The sequence below is a fragment of the Equus przewalskii genome, chromosome 14 (assembly GCF_037783145.1).
Source record: "Equus przewalskii isolate Varuska chromosome 14, EquPr2, whole genome shotgun sequence".
NCBI lineage: Eukaryota > Metazoa > Chordata > Mammalia > Perissodactyla > Equidae > Equus > Equus przewalskii.
In genome coordinates, this window is record NC_091844.1 from 51,765,263 (window position 1) to 51,779,139 (window position 13,877).

The 13,877-nt window shown below is 41.4% G+C and overlaps 1 protein-coding gene and 1 long non-coding RNA gene across 4 annotated transcripts in view; one reads left to right on the forward strand and one right to left on the reverse strand.

Annotated features, from left to right (window-relative positions):
* Positions 1-11,000, reverse strand: part of SOCS5 (suppressor of cytokine signaling 5) — a 67,892-nt gene extending 56,892 nt beyond the window's left edge. Inside the window, exons 1-2 of one of the 3 annotated variants that reach the window (XM_070573976.1) lie at positions 10,903-11,000; positions 10,298-10,673 (exon numbers count right to left, since the gene is read on the reverse strand). The gene's annotated coding sequence lies outside the window, so the exon portion shown is untranslated. Of the gene's footprint in view, positions 1-9,174; positions 9,923-9,947; positions 10,087-10,297; positions 10,674-10,902 lie in introns of those variants that run through there. The other 2 variants (XM_070573975.1, XM_070573977.1) reach the window with 2 other exon arrangements.
* LOC139075769 (uncharacterized) lies at positions 10,397-13,566 on the forward strand. Its single transcript, XR_011526548.1, has 2 exons — positions 10,397-10,523; positions 13,130-13,566. It is a non-coding gene; the product is annotated as an uncharacterized lncRNA (long non-coding RNA).
* The last annotated feature ends 311 nt before the right edge of the window (positions 13,567-13,877 follow it).

Here is a 13,877-nt window from a genome sequence, read left to right on the forward strand (position 1 = left end):
TTCAAAACAATCCACAGGTAAAATAAAAGTTACAAAAGAAATTAGAAAATATTTTGAATGGAATGATAATGAACATTCATAGCTTTAAATGACCAGTTTTTTAAAAAAATAAACTTTAAAATCAATGACCTGAATTTTCACCTTAAAAGCTAGAAAAAGTAGCGGAAATTAAACCTGAAGTAAGGAGGAAGGAATTAAAGAAAGATAAAAGCTCAAATCATGAAATAGAAAATAGATAAACCACAGAGAAAATCAACAAAACCAAAGTCAATTATTCGAAAGGATTGATACAATCGATAACCCCTAGCTAGACTAATCAAGGGGAGAAAAGGAGAAAATGCATCCGATATCAGGAATGAGAGGGAACATAAGTACAGATCCTACCAACACTAAAAGGAAATACTGTTTCATAAAATGTGTAATTAATTTTCAAGCTAACAAATTTGACAAGTTAGATGAAATGGACACATTCCTTGAAAGACACAAATTACTAAAACAGGCATAAAAACAAATGGAAGTCTGAATAGTCATATCCTTTTAAAAAGTGAATCCTTAATTAAGAACCTTTCCACAAAAAAAACTCCAGATGGCTTCACTGGTGAATTTTATCAAACATTTAAGGAAGAATATCAATTGCACCCAAACTCTTCCATTAAAGAGGGAACATTGCTGCTAGGCATGTAAAATGGTAAATCCACCTTGGAAACTGTTCTGTCAGTCTCTCATAACGTTAAATACACACCTATCCTATAACCCAGCAATTCCACTTCTAGGCATTCAACCACCAGTAAAGAGTACATGCATCACAAAAAGTCTTGTACAAGAATGTTCATGCAGCTTTAGTTACAATAGTTGAAAACTAGAAACAATCCTTTCTACAATGATAATAAACAAACTACAGTATATCCACACAATGGAATACTAGTCAGCAACCAAAAGGAACTAACTATTGTTACATGTAACATGGATGAACCTAATTTTAAACAAGAGCTTTGTATAAGTTTTATGCCTAGGAAAGTTTGGGAACCACAGTTACAGAAATACATACATAATAAGAAAACAAAAAGGGAAAATATAAGGGATTTAGGTAGTATATAAATAAATCAGTGCTATATACATCATAAACTATATATAATAGTTGTCATCTTCCCTAAGTGCTTACTTGCTATTTAAATCAGGTTACAATACTCCTCTCTTCATGTTCAATTTTCTACTTATGTGCTTCAAGGAGTTCCAATTCCAAATTTTAGTCTTCAGTCACCTAACTACCCTAGTTTCTCATTAATCCCAACTCAAACTGTGCATTTTAGATAAGCAGTCCTGTTCACCAGTCCCTTTGCTTTTTCTTCCTTAATGTTCTGCATCCTTGGTACCATTTTCCCCACCTCTTAACAACGTTCTCCTTACTTTTCACTGCACAGCCTTGTCTTTCTACCTCCTTTAAAACTGAACCAAAAACTCATCTTTTCCACTAAGTGCTAAACCACCTCAGATTCCTTCCAAATTCCCTCAGCACTTGAAGATCTTGCTCCTAATAGATGTATTTATTTTATGGAATTTGGACATCTCTTCTTAATGACTCACCAACTCCATCCTCTGGCTTAGAGAGTAGAACCTTTGGGAGAGAACTGAAAAGATTACAGTCCTCTTCAAGGTTCTTTCTCCTGCTGTTTTTACTTTTCCATCTTGGAGTGCATTCTATTTGCCAGAGCCTTAGGCTCTACAGGGCTGGAGGGATAGGAGAGAAAGAGCAGCAAAGAAATGGTTGATTACAGCTGCTCCGGACTAGGTTTTAAAGAAGGTGAAAAAAGCCTTTAGGCTTCAATATCTGTTCAGACTACCTCACCAGCCCAAGGAAGCAAACAGGATTCCAAAAAGAGAGTATAGGTGAGGAACAGGGAAGTGCATTTGTCTATGAATTCCGTGTCCAGTAGGATGTCCAGACAGGATGCAGTACAGTTTCAAGGACACTAAAATATTTCGGGCTTTCTGGCAGAAAACATCTCTATGTATTTGTAAGGCTAGGTGGTAGGGGTTTGACTGGAGGCAGGCAAAGGTAAATATTTAAAAATGTCTGCATTCTTGAACTAAGTGCAAGTATTGGCAGTTACTCTTTGTTCTGCATGCATTATCGTTTAGGAATTACAGGCATTATTCATCTAATTTCACAACTTTCAATTATAAACTTTTTGCCTTCCAAATAATTTCTATAAATCTGACCATGCTCCTGAGCTAGACCCATTATTTCCAACTGATATCTTGAACATGCTATTACTTATCTAAAAATTAACTACTTATCTGAAAGCAAACTCAGGATTTCCCCTCTCTCAAACCTGCGCGTACTATTCTACTGCCAAGTCAGGAACCTTAGACTCATCCTCAACTTTTATCACCTCTAAACACTAACCAAGTCTGGAGGAGTTAAACTCCTAAACATCTCTGAAATCAGTGCTCTTGTTTCTATCCCCACTACAAATTCCTTAATTCAGATCATCATAATCTCTTTTCTGAACTAGGGCAGAGCCTTAAATGGTATCCTTGACATCCAGAAGCCAGAGACAATGCCTCACTCACCCTGCCAGACGTAGTACTTGGTGAATAAATGTCTCCAGCCTCTACTCCTCCAGACGATTCTCTTACTGCTATAATCAGTTTTCTAAAACACCAAACTACCTGTGTCACTTCCCCACCTGGAAAACAAAATAAAAACCCAAGCTTCTAGGCTGGCATACGAGACTATTCACAATTTGTTCCCATTCTACCTTTGTTCTAATCTGATTTCCTAATTTTCTTTTGCACTCATTTTGACAGACCAAACTTCACCCTTCTCCTTAAACACACCACGTCCTTTCATTTTTAATAATCTAGAATAAACAGTAACTCAGTCAAGCTTATTTTATTTTTATGAGTACCCTTATACTATTTAAAGCCATTAGCTAAACCTGTACAGAAGTAATGAGTGAAGAAACAATCAGACAATACAGCCAACTCTCAATTAGCTTATTTTCATAGCCTTATTAACATGGTCAGTGTAGACCAAATGGAAAAGTGAATAAAATGTTTCATCTACCTGCTAAGCTTCTTCCTTACAGTAAAATAATGTTAAAAGTTTTCAGTTATAGACCTATTAACCTCCTTTTGATTGACAGGCACAAAGAGAACTATAATTCAATCTTTTTCTCATGTATCCTTTCCTTTCTTTCATCTTTAACACTTCCTTCCCGACTTCTGCTGTTTCTTCTCCTGTACTTCTCCCCTCCTGCTACCTAAGTCTTGACAGCATCCTCTTCGTTCACCCTTCACAAGAACATTGGTATTACTCCATCACTCTTATTGATAGAGAACTTAAAAGTTTACAAAACACTTTCACATATACTTACTCAAATTTGAGGAAATCTGCAGTTCAAAAAAGTCCAAAGATTCATCTAACATACTGCTTGTTCCTTCTGCCTAGAACTCCACGACCCCTATTCACCTGCCATCTCTTAAGACACAGCTCAAGCCTTCCCCTCCTCCCAGAGCAAGGATGTCATGCCTGTTTCAATGCTATCCTAGTGTTTCCACACCACTATTTTATACCACTAGAAGAATCCAGGTCTCTGGCCTCCTATTCTGGTGTCTTTTCTACCAAACAATATTTTCCTTATTAACTCATGTTATCTTTATTAATGCCCATTAATGATCCAGCATTTTACAAAGTCAACAGGAAAAACATTTTATGGGCAGCCAGCACTGATTTACCCATCTTGAGGTAAAAGTGTACACCAAAACATCCCTAGCTTTCCTTAAAAATCAGGAATTTAAGGAATGTCTCTAAATCCTCTCAAAATATCTAGATACTATCTCTGCGGTAATGACATCCAAAGCTGCCACAGCAAAGGCGTAGAACAGCATTTTGTAAACCCTAAATTAACCTATTACAAGTTTTAAAAGATGCCTCCTAATATCCTGCGAAACATTTAGGATTAACAATCAAAAGACCAGGGCCTTAGTCCCATCTCCACCACATACTGGCTGACTTGGGAAAGTCACAACCTCCCTGAGTCAAATTTCCTCTGATAAAATTGGATAATGTCACCTACCTTTCAGAATTCTTAAGAGAATTAAATGAAAGAGTGACTGAAAGTCACCTAGCCTGGAACATAACAGTCAAAAAATGGTAACCCCTTTTATAATTGTTTTTATCTACAACATCATTTTTGCTTTCAGAACCATGCCCGACAACACTCAACATGTTCTTGGTCTTGTGGCCCAGCAGCAACTACAGTAAATGCCTTCAAGGAAGTTATCTCCATGACTTCTGGATCCCCTTCCTGGGTCACAACTCAGGTCCTATAAATATAATTTGGAATATCTCCTCCTAAATGCATTATCTTGTTCTCTGCCACACGAAAACTCATCAAAGGATGTTCCTGTAGCTTCTTCTTGTTGGCTTGGCTTTTAACTACCTGGAACAGCACACAGAGTCAGCTGCAAATCTGGCAACTTTCACTGCCGGTCTGTCTTTTAAATCATTTATAAAAATGTTAAATACAATTGGTCCCAGCACTGATCACCGAGGGTAATGAGGTTGGACTGTTGTCTCACGTTAATAACCAAAGTCAAAGACTAAATAAACAATTAGATAAATCAGCTTCCCTTTGGCTATATGCATCTTTTAACCCTTAAAAAGGCACTTGGACTTCTCCTAAAACATTATATTTAATGTTTAGCAAGCTTATCCTTTAGCTTTAGAACATACTTCAGCATATTCCTGATACAAAGACGTGTTAATCTTAGAACCCAGGATCTACACTAGGGCTAAACTCCTGCAAAATTCTGGTTTCTCAACATTTTTCTCTATCCAACCTCCAATTATTATCTTAATTCTCCTTCCTCCGACTACCCATCATATATGCAGGCTTGAAGTTCAGCTCTCAAATCATTTCCATTACAAGATTCTATCTTTCATGATCCATTTTAAGTGTATATATTATTTAAATAAGCTTCTATCCTTTCCAACTGCTTGAAATACAGCATATCAATACCTGATTACCACCTCTAACTGAAGAATTTTGCTCAGAATAGAAAGACTGGATATTATTCCTGTTACAGTAGTCTTTAAATAAAATAAGGAAGTCATAATTTGAAGACAACCCCAGAGCAGATAAGCCCATTTCAAAAATAATTTTTTCAAGATTATCTTCATCATTGCTTCCTCTTATTTGCTTTAGTGAAGGATTACTGTATGAAATCTCATCAAAATAAATGTAAATTTAATTTTGGCGTTAAATAGCATATAACTAAAATGCTTACAGACTATTAGAGAACCTGTGGAAATATATTCTCACTATACTGTATTTGGCAATAGCATCATTATGGTCTCTCTCAAGTCGTTCCTTAGAATTTTTCGCCCACATGGAGAATAGAGGCAGGCAACCAATTCTCAAACTACTCAGATGTAAATTTATTCAACATTAACATGAATCAACAGTCTAGCCAATTACCCTTCAAGATTTCTGTTCTAACCAGATTCAAAAGACCTTTTCCCTCCTTAAAAGTAGGGTAGTGGGCTAACCCAATATTAAGTTGGACAAAGCAAATGATTCATATTTTCCCTCTTTCATTCTCTAACATCTACAGTAGTTTGCATGGTCTGTATCTACTCAGTCCATGTATCCATGAGTTTTAAATATGAATAAGAGGCAACTGATAATGCCATAATTATTTTTAAATAGATAAAGAAAACTCCAACTTAATGAAAAATTGAGCAATGGTTGGTTATGTTTCATTATAACATGGTATTTCTAATGTCTCTTGAAATCATACTTAACTAAATATTTTATTCACATAATTAGATTATGTAATAGATCTAAAGAAAAGATCTACATGTCTAAGTTCTACAAAATTCCTAAAAGCATGTCATGAGTGCAAAAATGTCTAATAAACTGTAATAATTTCATAATCTTTATTATAGTAGTTAATGAAAAGAAGCTCAGGAGTTGGTCATTCTCAAACATTAAAATTCTTTATCACTGAAAGAAAAATACGACCCTGGAAACTTGATGGCTCCACGTAACTCTCTTAGCCCTGGTAGCACTGCTTCAGACTAAATGAATGACCCTGCATCTAACAGCTGAAGTACCAACAGGATGCCTGCCTGAGATCTAAAACAAAATAGCAAGAATCTATTACTGGCATAATAAAGATTTCTTTGAGCTATAACTTGCTTCTGATTTTAATCTCTAATCTGTAAAATGGACTCAATTCAATGGAACTATAAAATAAGGACAATTAAAAAATATCATGTGATATACATTTAAAAAATAATTGAAATTAAAGTTTTAAAAGAGGCATTAAAAAAGTAAGCTCATGTGTGACAGATGGTAAGAAATTACATGTTGTTACAGGAGGTAAAGATGTTATAGTAGGAAAGACCACAAATATGCATGAGAATGAAAGTTACGAGGACTATAAACGGAAGAGTTGCTCTAACAGCAATAGAAGAATCTGATAAGGCAGAACCAAAGAATATCCAGGAGAAGAAATCCACCACTGTCACCATAAAAAACATTTGCTAAACCACATGTTCATGACACTAATTAGACCCGAGTTACAATAAATTAAAAAGAACAAAATGTTACAAAATTGGAGTTCCACAAATTTTATCACTAAAACCTAACAGTTTAATGAATGAAGTCATCAAAATATTCAAGGTTCAATAATTTTCCCATGGTTCCACTGGAAGGAAAGGGTTGCAATTCATAACAGACCTTATAAATTCCTGGTTTCCTCATCTAAGCTCACCCAGTAGGTCTCTAGTACTCATTGTATTTTCAATAGCACACCTACAAATCAATAACTAACATTTTGGTTCCAAAATAATGAGACAGCAACAAGGGTCTCTCAATGACCCTTATTGTTTCTGAGAGTCAGAAAAATGGACACATTCACTCTAACTTGATATGGACACCTAATTAAAGGTCCAAGGTGAGCAGAGGAAGGAGGGGGAAAAAAAGGGCATCATTTGCACTAAATGTCTCTTAAGGCAGCTTATTATTTGATCATGTATTTATCCAGGAATTTTTTGTAGCCTCAAAGTGCCTTTGTTAATAGCAAGAAAACAAATGGGCATACAACTGCCTGTATATATGTAATGAACCAGGAAGAATAATGTCTAATATCTGTTGCACCCTTAGTATGCGCTAGGGAAGCACTTTTAACCCTCATGATTACCCTAGGAGGTAGGTACTTTTATTACCCTCACTTTACAGATGAGGAAACCTCGGTACACAATGGTAAAATCACCTGCTAAAGATCATTATGTTATTATGCGGCTGAGATCCAAATCCAATCTTTCTGTATTACAACTATCATAGAAGTTATGCTTTCATAATCATCATGTAATTCTACTTCTCTTTTTAAAGATATGAAAATGCATTTTAACATAAAAACCCTACACTTAACGAAAAGAATAATTTTCACATAATCGATTTTGAAAATATACGAGCCTTTTGATTTCTGAAAATCTTTTAAGCAACTAAGTTTTAGCATAAAATTATAGAACACTAGCCCACTCTAAGAAGTTCATCTAATATTTTAATCTAGATGAGTTTGCCTCTTTCCACTGAGAGGCAAACAGCAGCACTTCCACTAACAATGCAGCATATTGTTTTAAACTTTCGATAAAAGCTCATCCAGTTTTACATCATTTCACACATAAAAGTAGTCAACCCAAACTTCTCCATCCTTAGAAGGGAACAGCATCACAAATAATCCAAAAACCATTTATACTTGGCACTAGAGTGCTTTAGAAATAAACAACGTGCACGTGATAAAGTAGAAAAATCCTGGACTAGAGTGCAGAGATCTGCTCACGAATCCTAGCAATTGAGTCCCTTCCACTACTCTGGGCCTCGGTTTCCTGATGTGCAAGATAATCATCTCCATGGTCGACTCTTCCAATTCTAAAAGAAATGTGACTCATACACATACATCTTTTTTCCATGCTTCCTATTCTTGTTCTGTTTAATTATTACCATCACTTTGCATACATTAAGTACTATTTTTGTTTGGATCTACAAAAGGAGAAAACAGCCCATTCTAAACAAAAGGAATAGGAGAAAGCCTTCCCCACCAATGGTTTGCCATAGATGAGTCTCAAGGTGAATAATGTAGAAGCTATTATAATGTTAAAAGGTGTTAGGTTTCAATATTTTAGGCTACTGTTTTGTGTGCCAAGTATACTCTCCCTAAGGACGAATAGTAAAATTCAAGGACAATAGGGAGGAAAAAAATGTAATTATTCATTAGTTATTCAGGAACTAAGAAGGCGCCAACCAAAAATTTTAACACCTTTTTGCAGAAATGTTTTCTCTGACTGATGAATTATATTAAAGGGCAGGATATGATGTACAAAATTTTCTTCAATATGTTTCAGTACCCCCTAAAAAAAGAGCTTTCATTTTGTAAATTGTGAGGAATTAGTAAGATAATATATATATGATTAAGAAAATATTAAAGATTCAAGATCTAGCTGTGCAATTCTTAGCTTCCTCTTCTCAGTGACATGAAGAACCTCCACTGGCTACCAAGAGGTGGTTCTGTGGACTGCCACTGCCTAACCCTGGTATGCATTTTCAGTGTTCCTAACCCATTCTCAAGAGTGTTATGCAAATACAAGATTATTAAAATTAAACTAAGCATCTGACATTAAGATTCCCAACTGTTCCCCAAACAACCTGATTTTAGTACTGCTTTCTACAGCTGCTAGCTTAGCAACATCTTCCCGGTTCAATACTTCAAAATTATCTTAAAACTTCTACAGAATTTGTTGTTAAATTTTGCAGTGACCTTGTAAAGAAACAATTAAAACCTAGGGAAAGCAAGCATGGGAATTACTTATTAATCTTGTAGGATAAAAGTGAGTGGTAAACTACAACGGTATAGCCCAGTCTAAACGTTAAATTGGGAAGTAAGCCACCGCTATAGCTGGAGAGACCTGAAGAAAGGCTCTTCAGCAGATGGGAAGGCTGCCCCAAGAATTTCAAGGTGCACTTATGAGAATTTCCAGCAAAACTAATAACTGGTAAAATACCAAACACATATATACATTTTAAAATAAAGGAGAATTCACAAGGTCCAGCAGCGAGCCACCTTTTGGTTGGAATGCCAAAAGAAAATGTCAAAAATTACCTCGTGACTCCAATCCCCCAGCCTTTCAAAGTTCAGAACCAAGCCAAGATGTGTACTTAAACTGTTTCTTAGCATCCTTCTTTAAATGCTACTCCGTCTCCGGAAAGTCACTTCGCTTCAGTTACTTGAATGCCCAAAGCCCAACACCGAAGAATCTTAGGACCCCAAGCCGTTGCACAGGAGTCTTCCAGCGCCCGCCTCCGCATCCCTTTCCAGCTCGGGTTAAACCCCAGAGGTGCTCCAATCACTTCTTCCATCCAAGCTCCCCAGTTCCCTCTCTCATCTCCCAGTGGACCTCTTCTCGTCGACCTTGAGGACCCCCAGATTGGAGTCTCAGAGCCCCGAGTGACTCGGTCGGTGCCTCCTTTCCTGCAGCGCGCGCAACAACCCCACAGTCTCCAGTAGCCTCCCCCCCGACTCACCACGACCCCCATCACGAACGCACTCATACTAGCCCGGGGCGACCCCCTTTCCTTTAAATGCCCCCCGTTCCCCCACCAGAAAAACAACTGCACAGAAATGCACCGAGAGCCTACTAAGCGCAAGTTCCCACTACGCGCAGCGCCGTCTGCACGGGGCTCGCGGCCGGGCTCGCCGTCCCCCGCCCGCCGCCCTCTTCCCGGCCAGAGGGCCGGCGCTGCCTCCGCCCGGGGTGTGGAGGCGCCGGCCGGAGGCGGACTGCGCTGGGCGAGGGCACCGAGGGCCGGAGAGGCGGCCGCCACCGGCAGCGCGGGGGCCGGGGAGCGGGCCGGGCCGGCCGCGGGGACACTCACCGGTCGGGGCGCGCGGGGCGGCCTCATCCAGGGGCACCTGCGGCCAGGCAGGACCGGCCCGGACGGCGCAGTCACCGAGAGGGCGAATCCGCCCGCCCGCCCGCCGGTCCCGTCCGCCGGTCCCGTCCTGTCCCCTCCGACTGCCCGAGCGAGCGCACTCTCGCTTCCTCCGGACGGAGCCCGGGGACCCCAGCGCCGCCGGATGCCCCCGCCAGGCCCCCACCCCCTTCCCCGGCCGCCTCCCCCTCTTCACCCTTTTCCCCTCCCCCCTCCCCCCAACCCCCACCGGAATGGAAAATACCTCCCGGGGCGGGGGGCGGCGGGGGCACGCCTCTCTGAAGGGCGCTTACCGTGACCAATAGCAGGCGGGGCTCTGGAGGGGCGGGATTCCTAGCGGCCAATCCGGAGGCATGTAGGTGAAGGCCGAAGGAGGGAGGCAGGGAGCGAGAGGGGGGCGGCCCAGGAGTCAGGGAGGTCCGGCCGCTCGGGTGCGCGCTGTGCGCGGCTGCCATTTTGGAATCGGGCAGCTGCGACGGCGGCCCGGTCCGGCCCGGGGGAAAGGGAGGAGCCAGTCAGGTGGGAGAGAGCCGGTCACGTGGGCTTGAGGGGCGGGGCAAATCGGGCTGCGGCCCGAGGGGAGGGGTCGGCGGCGGCGAGTCACGGGGGCTGCGAACGGTCACGTGGCCGGAGAAGGGCCATCGGTGGGCTTGGGGGCGGGAGGTCAACCTGAGGTGGGAGAAGGAAGAAAGCTTTGTCCCTGGTTTCAACTGTGTTAGGGAAAAGGAAAAATGATGAATGGAGGGCATGAGTGCCGGGTCGGAAAATGTGAATGAGTCTCCCTAGCTCCCTCCAGCGTGGAGCCTCCCCGTTACTAAATTCCAAGATCCACGGGCAAGTGGACACTTCGTTTAATTCAAGTACGCCCGTCCCCACTCTCAGCTGTCACGAGACTCACCAGATCGGATGGAGGGGTGTTCGGCTCCCACTTTTAGCCTGCGCTTTATATGGAAGGGCCCCCGCCCTAGAAATGGCTGAAAGGGTGGAAGCATAGTTGAGGCATTGTGACGCTGCCAGGACTCTTTCCATCTGGCCTTTTGGAAACCTTGTCGTCATTCAGAAAATTACCGGCCACTTCTGTGCTGGACATACCCGTGATCGTGTTCCAACGCCTCCAAACGTGAAAAACTTGCCTATGAGACCCTGTCTAGCTCTCATCCTTGTTTCAATTCATGCTTCAAGTACTGCAGGCTAAGTTACACTGCCCACTAGTCCACCTAAAGTGCTCCTCTTAAGGTTACCAGTAACGTTCGTGAGACTGAGTTCAAGGGTCACTTTTTAGTTCTTATCATATTTGATCTCTGTTGCAAGTAGATTCTATAGACTTATCCTTGAAGCTTTTTCTCCTCCCCAACGCACCCCTCACCCCCGTTTCTCTGAGACCATAAACCCTCAGATCGTCTTTCTCTTCAGTTAAGCTTTCTAAATCTGTTCTCTCTTGGCTCTTTGAGTCCCAGGATCTGATCCTCAGTACGTACGTGGTCATTCTACTGCACGCTTGATGATCTAACCACTTTGATGGCTGAGTGTACCTTTAATGAGGTCCCTATCTGCCTGTGTAAGTGCTTTTGGACATCTCCACTAGAACCTCATCGTGACACATCCAAATCCGAACTCAGATACCCTCAGAAGTCCACAAAACCTCCTCCTTCTCCTCTGTTTCTTATCTTCGTTGGTAACATCACCATCCATTCACTTAGCCAAAACTGGAATCTGGGAGTAATTCTTGGTGCTACTCCCTCAATGCTGTAACACCTCCCTACCCCTTCTAACTTTGTTGTGTTGATTATAATTACTAAATGCCCTTTCCTCTCCATTTCTACAGCCACTGCCTCACCTGGACCATTTATTCGTTAGGCCAATATTTACTAAGCACTTTATTATGTGCCAGGCATTGTTTGAGATCTCAGGATATAGCATTGAACAAAATTGATGAGGTTTCTGGACGGGGTGAGACAAGAGTATATGAGTAAAGTAACAAATAAGATTATTCAGGGGGTGATAAGTGTATGAAGACCAAAAAACAAAAACAGAAAAACCTACAAGAACCTCCCAAAGTTGCCTGGCTCTGCACCTCAGTTCCCCAGCTCCCCTCCCCCCTCCCCCCCATCCCTTAACACACGCAGACCTTCCCGTCCTTTCTTCTTAGAAAAGATGGCCCTGATCCTTTGACTTGGAGTCTTTTTTTTTCTCATTTTCTTTTTTTTGGAGGAAGATTAGCCCTGAGCTAACTACTGCCAATCCTCCTTTTTTTGCTGAGGAAGACTGGCCCTGAGCTAACATCCATGCCCATCTTCCTCTACTTTGTACGTGGGATGCCTCCCACAGCATGGCTTTTGCCAAGCGGTGCCATGTCCACACCGGGGATGCAAACCAGCAAACCCCAGGCCACCGAGAAGTGGAACTTGTGAACTTAACCGCTGAGCCACCGGGCTGGCCCTGACTTGAAGTCTGAATATCATTACCTTTATCCAACAGGACTTCCCTCTATCATTTTATTACAGCTACCTAAATACAAACCCCCCAACTAGAAGATAAGCTACTTTGAAGGCAGGGATTATACCTTATACATCTTTGTACACAGCGCCTTGGCTCAGAATAGGTGCTCACAAAATGAGTGTTAAATGAATTGATGAATCCCCTGACACCTAAATCAGGCTGCCACAAAATCTTCTCCAGCCTAAATCCAAATGGAAAGTGAGTGAACTCATCTATTAGAGCATAGTGGCAGTGAAGTCTCATGGCAGGGAACAGTGTAAGAATGAAGGAGATCACCTGTGTTGGTCCCTTCCAGGCCTGGGATTCCATGCCCCACGTGTGGCAGTAGTTGCTTCATAAACACTACTTTACTTGACAGTGCCAATGCATGTGGGCAATTTAAAAGTACTGTTTGTTTCTGATGCTGATCTTCTAACCCAGAGCATTCTGGGTGGCTTGCCAGGAGAGGCCCTGCAGGAGAAGGTTGCAGTTGCCACTTCACTTTGTATTTCTAGGCCCTTGGGTATTGCACCCCAACAGGGAGCGAGATGTTGCCAGTTCCGTCATAGTCGTTGTAATTAAACCCAAGTTCTGGCAAAGGGCAGTACATAATTATGAAGTATTATTGTGGTTTTTATCATTATTAGGCACCCAGCTGCCCAGCCCAGGAAACCACAGTAGTGAGAGACGGAGAAGCCAAGCTCCTCTCCCAGCTGGCATGAGTCAACACCAGGTGTATTGGCACACGGTCCTGCAGCTCCACTCAGCAAGATGAGACCTTCTGTCCCTTCTTTTTGGCAAGATAAAATTTTAAATGAATGGAAAGAGGAAATGTAAAGAAAGACCTTTGCCACCACCTCTGAATCGAGCTCCTTTTTTTTTCATCTCCCCAGAATGATCTCTTCTCATCTACATATTTGTTGTATAAATCTTTTTCAGCTTTATCCTTGACCTGCCAGCTTCCTGAACATCCTTCCCCAATGGCTCCTGAGGATGTATTAGTTAGGGTGGGAGTACAGAGCACAGCAAAGAATGCTTTTACTTTCAAGAAACTTATGATGCAGACTAAATAATTCAGAAAGTATTGTCAAGCTTGACAAAACATCTGCCTTTTATTGAGCGCCTACTCAATGCCATATGCGGCATTTTCATATATGCTATCTGACTTAATCCACACCACCCTACAAGGTAGGTTTTATCCTCATTTTCTTCAAGGTCTCAAAGGCTTACTAAATGACAGAACTGAGATTCCAACGCAAACATACAAATTTGGTGATTGTATACTCACGGTAGATGTGTCCACACTGGTAGATGAATATAGGTATCTGACTTCACCTCCTTCTATCAAATTAAAAATGGTTTTTTGTACAAAGTAGATTTTAAGCTGAGCACTGA